Below are 7,949 nucleotides of genomic sequence, written 5' to 3'. Positions count from 1 at the left end.
GCACTTATGATCAAAAGTATCGATGAATACTGCCATCTTGTGGTCAAAATAAAGATCTGCTTCACAGCAACTGCACAGTGTTTTTATTATAATGTATACCGTATATAATAGTATAATAAGATATGTACTGTATATAAATATTATATATAATGTATATTAATAGCGACAAGGATGAGTGAATTGAATTAGAAACTGCAGCAACTTCAAATGCTTTGCACAAGTAGTTGAATATCATTATTTAAAAAATATTCATAATTAATATTGATAATTATTAATAATAATTGCATTAATGTATTTCATCAATATATTATCGAATATTATATATATATATATTTATATATATATATATATATATATATATATATATATATATATATATATATATATACATATATATATGAATATATAATGTATATTAATTGTGACTAAGGATCCAAGAATGAGCAAATTGAGTTCGAATTTGGAGAAACTTCAAACGCTTTCCTTCAGCATTCGAAAATCAGGTACAGTACATATAGAAAATATTCAGTGTTTCACTTTTTCCACATTTTGGTATGTTACAGCCTTATTCCAAAATTGATTTAGCTCAATTTTTTCCTCAAAATTCTACAAACAATACCCCATAATGACAACGTGAAAAAAGTTTGTTTGAAATCTTTAAAAATGTATTAAAAATAAGAAAGAATTTTGTTTCTCATGGCCTGAGAGTCTTTCAGCTGCCTGTTGGGCTGCCATGTGCCTTCTACTGAGGAGTGGCTTGTGTCTGGCCTATACAGGCCTGATTGTTGGAGTGCTCCAGAGATGGTTTTTCTTCTGGAAGGTTCTCCTCTCTCCGCAGAGAATCGCTGGAGCTCTGTCAAAATAACCATCGGGTTCTTGGTCACCTCCCTGACAAAGGGACTTTTCCCTTGATATGCTCAGTTTGGCCGGGCAGCCTGCTCTAGGAAGAGTCCTGGTGGTTCCATACTTCTTCCATTTACAAATGATGGAGGCCACTATGCTCATTGGAACCTTCAGTGCTGCAGAAATGTTTCTGTACCCTTTTCCAGATCTGTACTTTCGATACAAACCTGTCTGGGAGGTCTACAGACAATTCCTTGAACTTCATGGCATAGTTTGTGCTCTGACATGCACTGGTATCTGTGGGACCTTCTATAGACAGGTGTGCGCCTTTCAGGGGAGGACTGGGCCAGGGGGCAGGGGGGGAAATTGCCCCCTGGGCCGCTCTGATGCCCCGTAAAAAGGCTGCAATGCTTCTGCCACAGACATGCCTAAAGGATTCCTGGTGAAGAGAAGTAAAAAGTCCCTGCCACTGAACTACTGAGTGCGGGGTAAAGACAAGGACAGAACGCAGCCGGTTCCATGCCCCACTGGAGACTCTTCTGCCCCGGCCAACCCCAACCGAGCTGTCCCATCTCCCCAAAACTGCCCCCTGCTGGCCAGATCGGGAACTATGATTCAGCCGGTAAGTAGAGAGTATCTGGAGCAGGGCTTCAGCTTATAATGGGGGTCAGGAGGAGGATTGGGAGGATGGGTGAGGGAAAGTGGGAGGGGGGCCGAGTCGCTGCACCATGGGCCTCTGGTTTGTACTTCCCCTCTGGGCCGAAAGTTGCCAGTCTGCCCCTGGCGCCTTTCCAAATTATGTCCAATCAACTGAATTTACCACAAGTGGACTCCAATCAAGTTGTAGAAACATCTCAAGGATAGTCAGTGGAAACAGAATGCATCTGAGCTCAATTTTGAGTGCCATGGCAAAGGCTGTGAATACTTAGGTACATGGAATTTTTTTCATTTTTTACTTTTAATACATTTGCAAAGATTTGAAACAAACTTCTTTCACAATGTAATTATGGGGTATTGTTTGTAGAATATTGAGGAAAATAATGAATTTAATCAATTTTGGAATAAGGCTGTAACACAACAAAATGTGGAAAAAGTGAAGCGCTGTGAATGCTTTCCGGATGCACTGTATCCACAGTGCACCAGTTTGCGCCAGTTTTAAAGTGGGCATTTATTGTCACACACATCTTTACCATCTCTGATCCAGCACCCAATAACCAGAAAACTGTTGCTGTAACTGCAAAAAGCGTTATCGGGAGTTCAGCTTTAATTTGTTATTCAATTTCATTTAAATCTGCTAGTGTATCTAACACTACCCTCTACGCAGATTGACAACGCTGCTGTCCAAAGTTGACTCCATTGTTCCTACACCCTAAGACAGGAAATGTGAATTTAAACAAATGCAGCCACCACGTATAAGATTTGGTAAGCTGAAATATGCTTCATTTTTTTTTTGGGGTTCAATACCGCAACAAGTATAACTGTATGAAAGCACAGTTGTACTTTTATGCTAAACTATACTTAAAGCGAATGAGCTGTTCCCTCCTCATTGGGCGCCAAACAAGGGTCACATGGGAGGCCCACATCGGGGTGGGTTCTTCTGGGCTATGCAGGATCACTTAAATACACATGGGGTGCCTTTACTTTTGTGCTGTTTCCATCAATGCCGTAGGACAAGGCTGAGGCTGCCATGGGAGAATACTTGACCTTAAGACGGCCTCTGCTGTTAGAGATGAACGTACACCGTGTACACTTGCACTGTAAGTTTTCTCCAGTTAACTCTCGGTCCCCATGATAATGTACAACTTCTCTGTAGTTTGCATTTAGAAGGGACACGTTGAGCCTTATCCACATCAACCCAGTCCAGCATATCACAGCTACCTCACTCCCAGTAACGGTATGGGGTCCCGCTGTGCACATAGCCAGGACTCCATGTGTGCACTTTACTTCACTTAACACTTCTGTACCAGGGCACAGGCTGGGGACCTCTGTGACACGAGTCTGTTCCTGCTGCTATGGGAGACGGACCGCTCAGGGAAAGAATGCCGACAACAAGTCCCCAACAAGGCACATGCCTAACGACAGGCTGCTTGTAGCTCCTGTTACCCTATGTAACCACTTGCTAACATTCCACACTGGTCTAAATCTTATGAAACTGCCTCCATACTCCAAGGTACCTTAGTGACCTGAAACATGGGATGGTGCCAGTTACTTGCATTACGCCCCTTTCAGTAACTTCACACTAGGCGGGAACAAGGTTTCACAACTTTACTTGAAAAAGTGAAAATGGCATTACACAGTCCAACATTCGGAGACATTATCCTTTCCTAAATCCCTAAAGCCTCGTACACATGCAACGATTGTTGGCCGTGAATTTTCGGCCAACGTCCGATCGGCCGTTGTCGGCTTGTTAGTATGATGCTTCCAACAACCGACTGCGACTTTTCGGCCGAACAAAATCTGGTGTGCATGCTTTAAAATTTTTGTTGGCCGTCAACAGAACGGCCGATTTTCCATCAGTCAGTACAGATTTCGGCAGACAAAAATCAGATGAGCAAGACTGGGCATGCTCAGAGAAGAAAAAACACACGGAAAGTAAACCAGCACATGACATCCCTTCTGAAGTTGGTTGTTGTTGGCCGAGAAAATTCGTGTGCAGTCTAGAGCACATTTCAACCAACACAACAACACTGGACAAAAGACGGCCGATTGGTCGGCCAACAATCGTTGCGTGTGTACGAGGCTTAACTCTAAGTCAGGCTATGTGCTGCCCTGGCATACCTGCAAAGGTAAAGTCCATGTAAAGTACAAAGTCCATCAGAGGCATTCTCCAGCAGCTGGTGTCTTCGGGGCAAACCCCCAAGTTCTGAAGTCCTTTACATCTCGGTAGTAGTAAGCATCATTCTTCTGCTCCTCGCAAGTATTGTTCTCCATCTCTTTTACTTGCGGGCACCGGACTTCTCTATAGACACTCCTAGCTCTTTCTCTCGGGTCTATTACAGGCCCCAGACCTCTCTGCTCCGGACCATTGTCCCTCTTAAATAACACAGGATCAGTGGGTCAGACCCAGAGAAAAACATGCCATAAACTAAAGACCTGGGAAAGTATTAACTCCTACCCTCTCATCCGGGACAGCACCTAACTGACTATTTCCAACCCGCTTACAAATTTTCAGACTTTTTTTTCTGCGGGTCGGGGGTAAAACTCCCCTACGGTTTATTTTCTTCCTGTCTGTTTCCCATCAATTCTCAGTGATTTCTCTGAACGGTCAAATGCTGGTCAGAAAGAGATCGGCTGCAGGTCAAATTCACCATTAATGAATTCTGAATGACCTCAGAACATCTCCAACTGATGTAAAGGACAAAGCTCTTCAACACAGACCCTAAGACAGTTGTCACCAGAACAGATGTCTCCATTGGAAGACTCCTCCTCACCTCTTTTTGTAGTGACAACTCAAATTCTAGCGACAAATCAAATATTTTGGATTTCCAATCATGTCCTGCACAGGCAGAAATAAAAACTTAACAAGGATGAAGTTTCCTGCTCTTTTAAATAAAAAAAAAAAAGAGGTAGACCAAAGAATGAAGGTGACGGAGAAGTAGAAAGGCCAGTAGAAGATATCGGGGGCAACGGATGGGGTAATGAATGGGGTGCGGAACTTGCATTGCTTGAGGTGGGCATGCTGTGGATAGGTCTGGGTAAGAATTTTCACATTATTACATTTAGTTCCCCTTTACATTGCAGTAACATTAGCATGTTTCATATTAGCTTGCGGTCAAAAGGTATTTGAGCTTGGGGTCAAGTGAAGCTAACATCTCCATAATGTGGATTTAATGAGCTTTAAATATTTGAAACACATGGCGGGGGTTGCCCTAAATAATCCACTGAATTCTATCAAAGAACTAAGTACTAGTTTGATTCAAGCACAAAGAGCCATGTGCAAACACGAATAGGTCAGGTCTCTCTAACTTGAATGGTGTGCCAGATCTAACAGGTGAGGATGTTTACGCACATCTTTTAACTACTGTATCTCTTTTTTGGAACAAATTCTCTCTATCCCCCATTTCTCATCAAATATCCCTCTGTTAGCCCCAGTGTATAATTTTGTATAGATACATTTACTATTTACCTGCCAGCTTTTTTTAATTTGGTTTTGCTTTCTTACATCGCACCAGTGAAGCTCGGAGGAAAAAATGGACGAAGAGACAGCATGACTTAGGGAGGAACAGGGTCAGGGAAGGGTCACCTAGGTCAGAGGGGTTGGAAGGGGAGTAGTCCTTACCTGATTGGAGGCAAAGGCTGGATTTGCAGGGAGCAGATGTGAGGGTCAATGCAGATAGGTGGTTTTGGGTTCAGTCCAAAGAATTCAGGAGAAGAGGTAACTTCGGGAACTTCGGACGCTTCTGCCTGCTGGAAGAGAAGGACAGCACGCGTGAGTTTGAGGCCTTGCTGGAGCAGGTCAAGGCCGCGGTTGAGGTTTGAGGTCCGCAATGGTTGCAGCAGCAGCTATCAGATATTCTGGGGGTCGGGAGCGGCTGCCTCACTGGTTACTTCAACGCCTGCTCCCAAACATGCTAGGGCGGTTTGCCCTTCTGAGCGATTGAGCCCATAACCTGCTCCTCAGGTCCAGCGTCCACTTAGGAGCCCCATTAGGGACCCTCCAGGGTCGGTTGCTGGGTGGCATGCTGCTAGCACCAGTGGTGGACATGGGAGGACCCACCTGGGAGAGAAGTCTTTTGGTTCCTGATTTCCTTCCTCCCATTCCTCCTTGTCGTTACATGTGGCTGTACCCCCTGCTGAGGTGCCAAGGGGAGGGGGCGCTCAGGGTGGGAGATGATCCGGAGCACCCTGTGGGAAGGTTGTCCCAGAGGATGATGGCTGCCTGGAGAGAGGATCTCTTACCCCCCCCTTTCCACTGCCGCCACAGGGATCCAGAGCTGTCAGCTCTCTCTGTGTTTGAAGAAGGGAGAGGAGCCCTGCGAGGGATGCATTCTGCTGTGAGCAGCAGAAGGGTTCAGGCACCCTCTGCTGCTTCTTCTATGATACTGCAACCTGTTCCTTCCCATGGACATCAGCCTGTGACTAGAGCTAGGGGCTCCACTCCCTTAAAGGGACAGTGTACTGCTTCTGCAGCTGGGGATGCTCATGGACCCCGCAGTTTGGACACCTTCCAAGATGTGGCTGGGCCGGATGAGGACGCATCTGGGAGCCCTGGGCAGGGTCACTGGCCCGCAGGGTGCGGGCAGCGCCAATGCTGCAGGAATCATCCGCTGAATCCGGTGAGGTCAGCATTGAAGATAGGGAAGGGTGATTGTTGGAGAGGCGCCCTGCCTTGCTGAGCCAGCTGGGATCCGCATGTGCAGCTGGTCATGGTTCTTCGCGGTAGCAGCCCGTTGAGTCACATTCTTTGTCTGTTTCTGACTTGCGGGGTGCCGGGGTTAATTCTGGGGAACAGAGGGGGGTTGGCACAGCTTTGGAATTGGTTGTCGAGACCTTGGTTGGTGCAACAGTTTTGGTTGTGTTTTTTGCAGGGTTTCAAGGGTTGTTGGACCGTTGTAAACCAGCTGGGCTTTCGCCCCCCTCACAGGGGCCTACGGGGACGTGGGCCTCTGCTGCTTCCACATCTGGTTGTGTAGATGTGGGGGTTCGCCTCCCGCCTCCTTTGACAACGCAGATTACTACAGGGAAGGGCACGGTGGAGCTTGATTCACGGGGGCGCAGGGAGGCAACATTTGGAACTGAGGTGGTCCTGTCCTCTGTTACCAGTGTGGTCGGTGAAGCAGGCAGATGGGGGGGCAGAACCCCCCAAGGGAAAGGGAAAGGAATCAGGGGAGGAAGTGCGAAATGTATGCTTTGAGGGCCCACTGGGGGTACATCTTAAGCAGGATGTACGGAAAAAAATTTGGAAGGGGGGATATGTTGAAATATTCCCCCCCTTGCCCTTGGAGAAATTTAATATAGAAAAGGGGACGGCTGACGAGAGCAAGAAAGAAGAGGAGGAGAAGTGTCGCTGGAGGCTTATACCCCGTACTTTCTCCAATCGGCTGCAGCCTTTTGCTATCCTGGTGAGCACCATCAGCGAAAAGGCACCGGAGAATTGTTCTCCGCTTTTATGCTATCTGAATGCCATTGGGGAAGCCTACAGAGTTTACTGGGGTACTGCCTGGCTTTGCTATGACGAGCAGTTTCACCAGCGCAAGGCATTACAGCCTGGTTTGCGCTGGGATCATGAGGATATGTGGCTTTTGATGAAGCTCATTTCACAGGCAAGGGCTACGGGACAGCCCTTTCTTGAAGGGGCCGGTGGTTCAGGTGCTGCTGGACAGTCTGTCATCCATAAAAAGGTTGTTGGTAATTTAACGAGGTGTCATGCAATTTTGGCACGTCCTGTCATTTCCGACATGAGTTCTCTGGTTGCGGGGGCTCCCATGGGTATGACAAGTGTTTTAGGAGAGGGAAGTCCAAGCCCGGTGTGTCTACTTCAAAAAGGGAGGACACCTCCCTTCCCATGATAGTGCCGTATCTAGGTAGAAAGAGGGTTTTGCCCATGGTTTTCACATTCCTTGTTCCTTATCAGTGGCTTAATCTTCGGTGCCGAGGAATTTGACATCAATGTTTTGTTTTCCTCAGGTTGTTTCTGCCAAATTGGCTAAAGAGGTGGAGTTCGGGAGAATGGCTGGACCATTCGACAATCTGCTCATTCCGTCTTTGCACGTGTCTCCTTGTGGGTGGTACCCAAAAAAGAAACCTAACAAATTCCGGCTGATCCACCACTTGTCATATCCGAAGGGAGCTTCGGTGAGTGATGCCATTTCTTCTGACTTGACTTTGGTGTCTTATACATCCTTTGATGTAGCAGTTAGTTGGGTGCAACCTTATGGCAGGGGATCCTTGTTGGCAAGGACAGATATTGAATCTGCCTTTCAGGCGTGGAGGGATTTTTTTAATGAGGTGTCACTAAAGCTTGTGTGGCGGGTCAGGGGGTCTTTGGGGGGTCAGTGATTACTTATATTTTACCTAATGGTGGGGCTTATCTAGGGTATGGCGCTCCCCATTTGGTTTGTGGTCATTCTCCCAGGAGCTAGGTCCCCTGGGGGAAAAAATTGGAA

This window comes from Pelophylax lessonae, assembly GCF_965119305.1.
Source record: "Pelophylax lessonae genome assembly, chromosome: 9".
Taxonomy (NCBI): domain Eukaryota; kingdom Metazoa; phylum Chordata; class Amphibia; order Anura; family Ranidae; genus Pelophylax; species Pelophylax lessonae.
Note: the sequence above shows the minus strand (reverse complement) of the source record.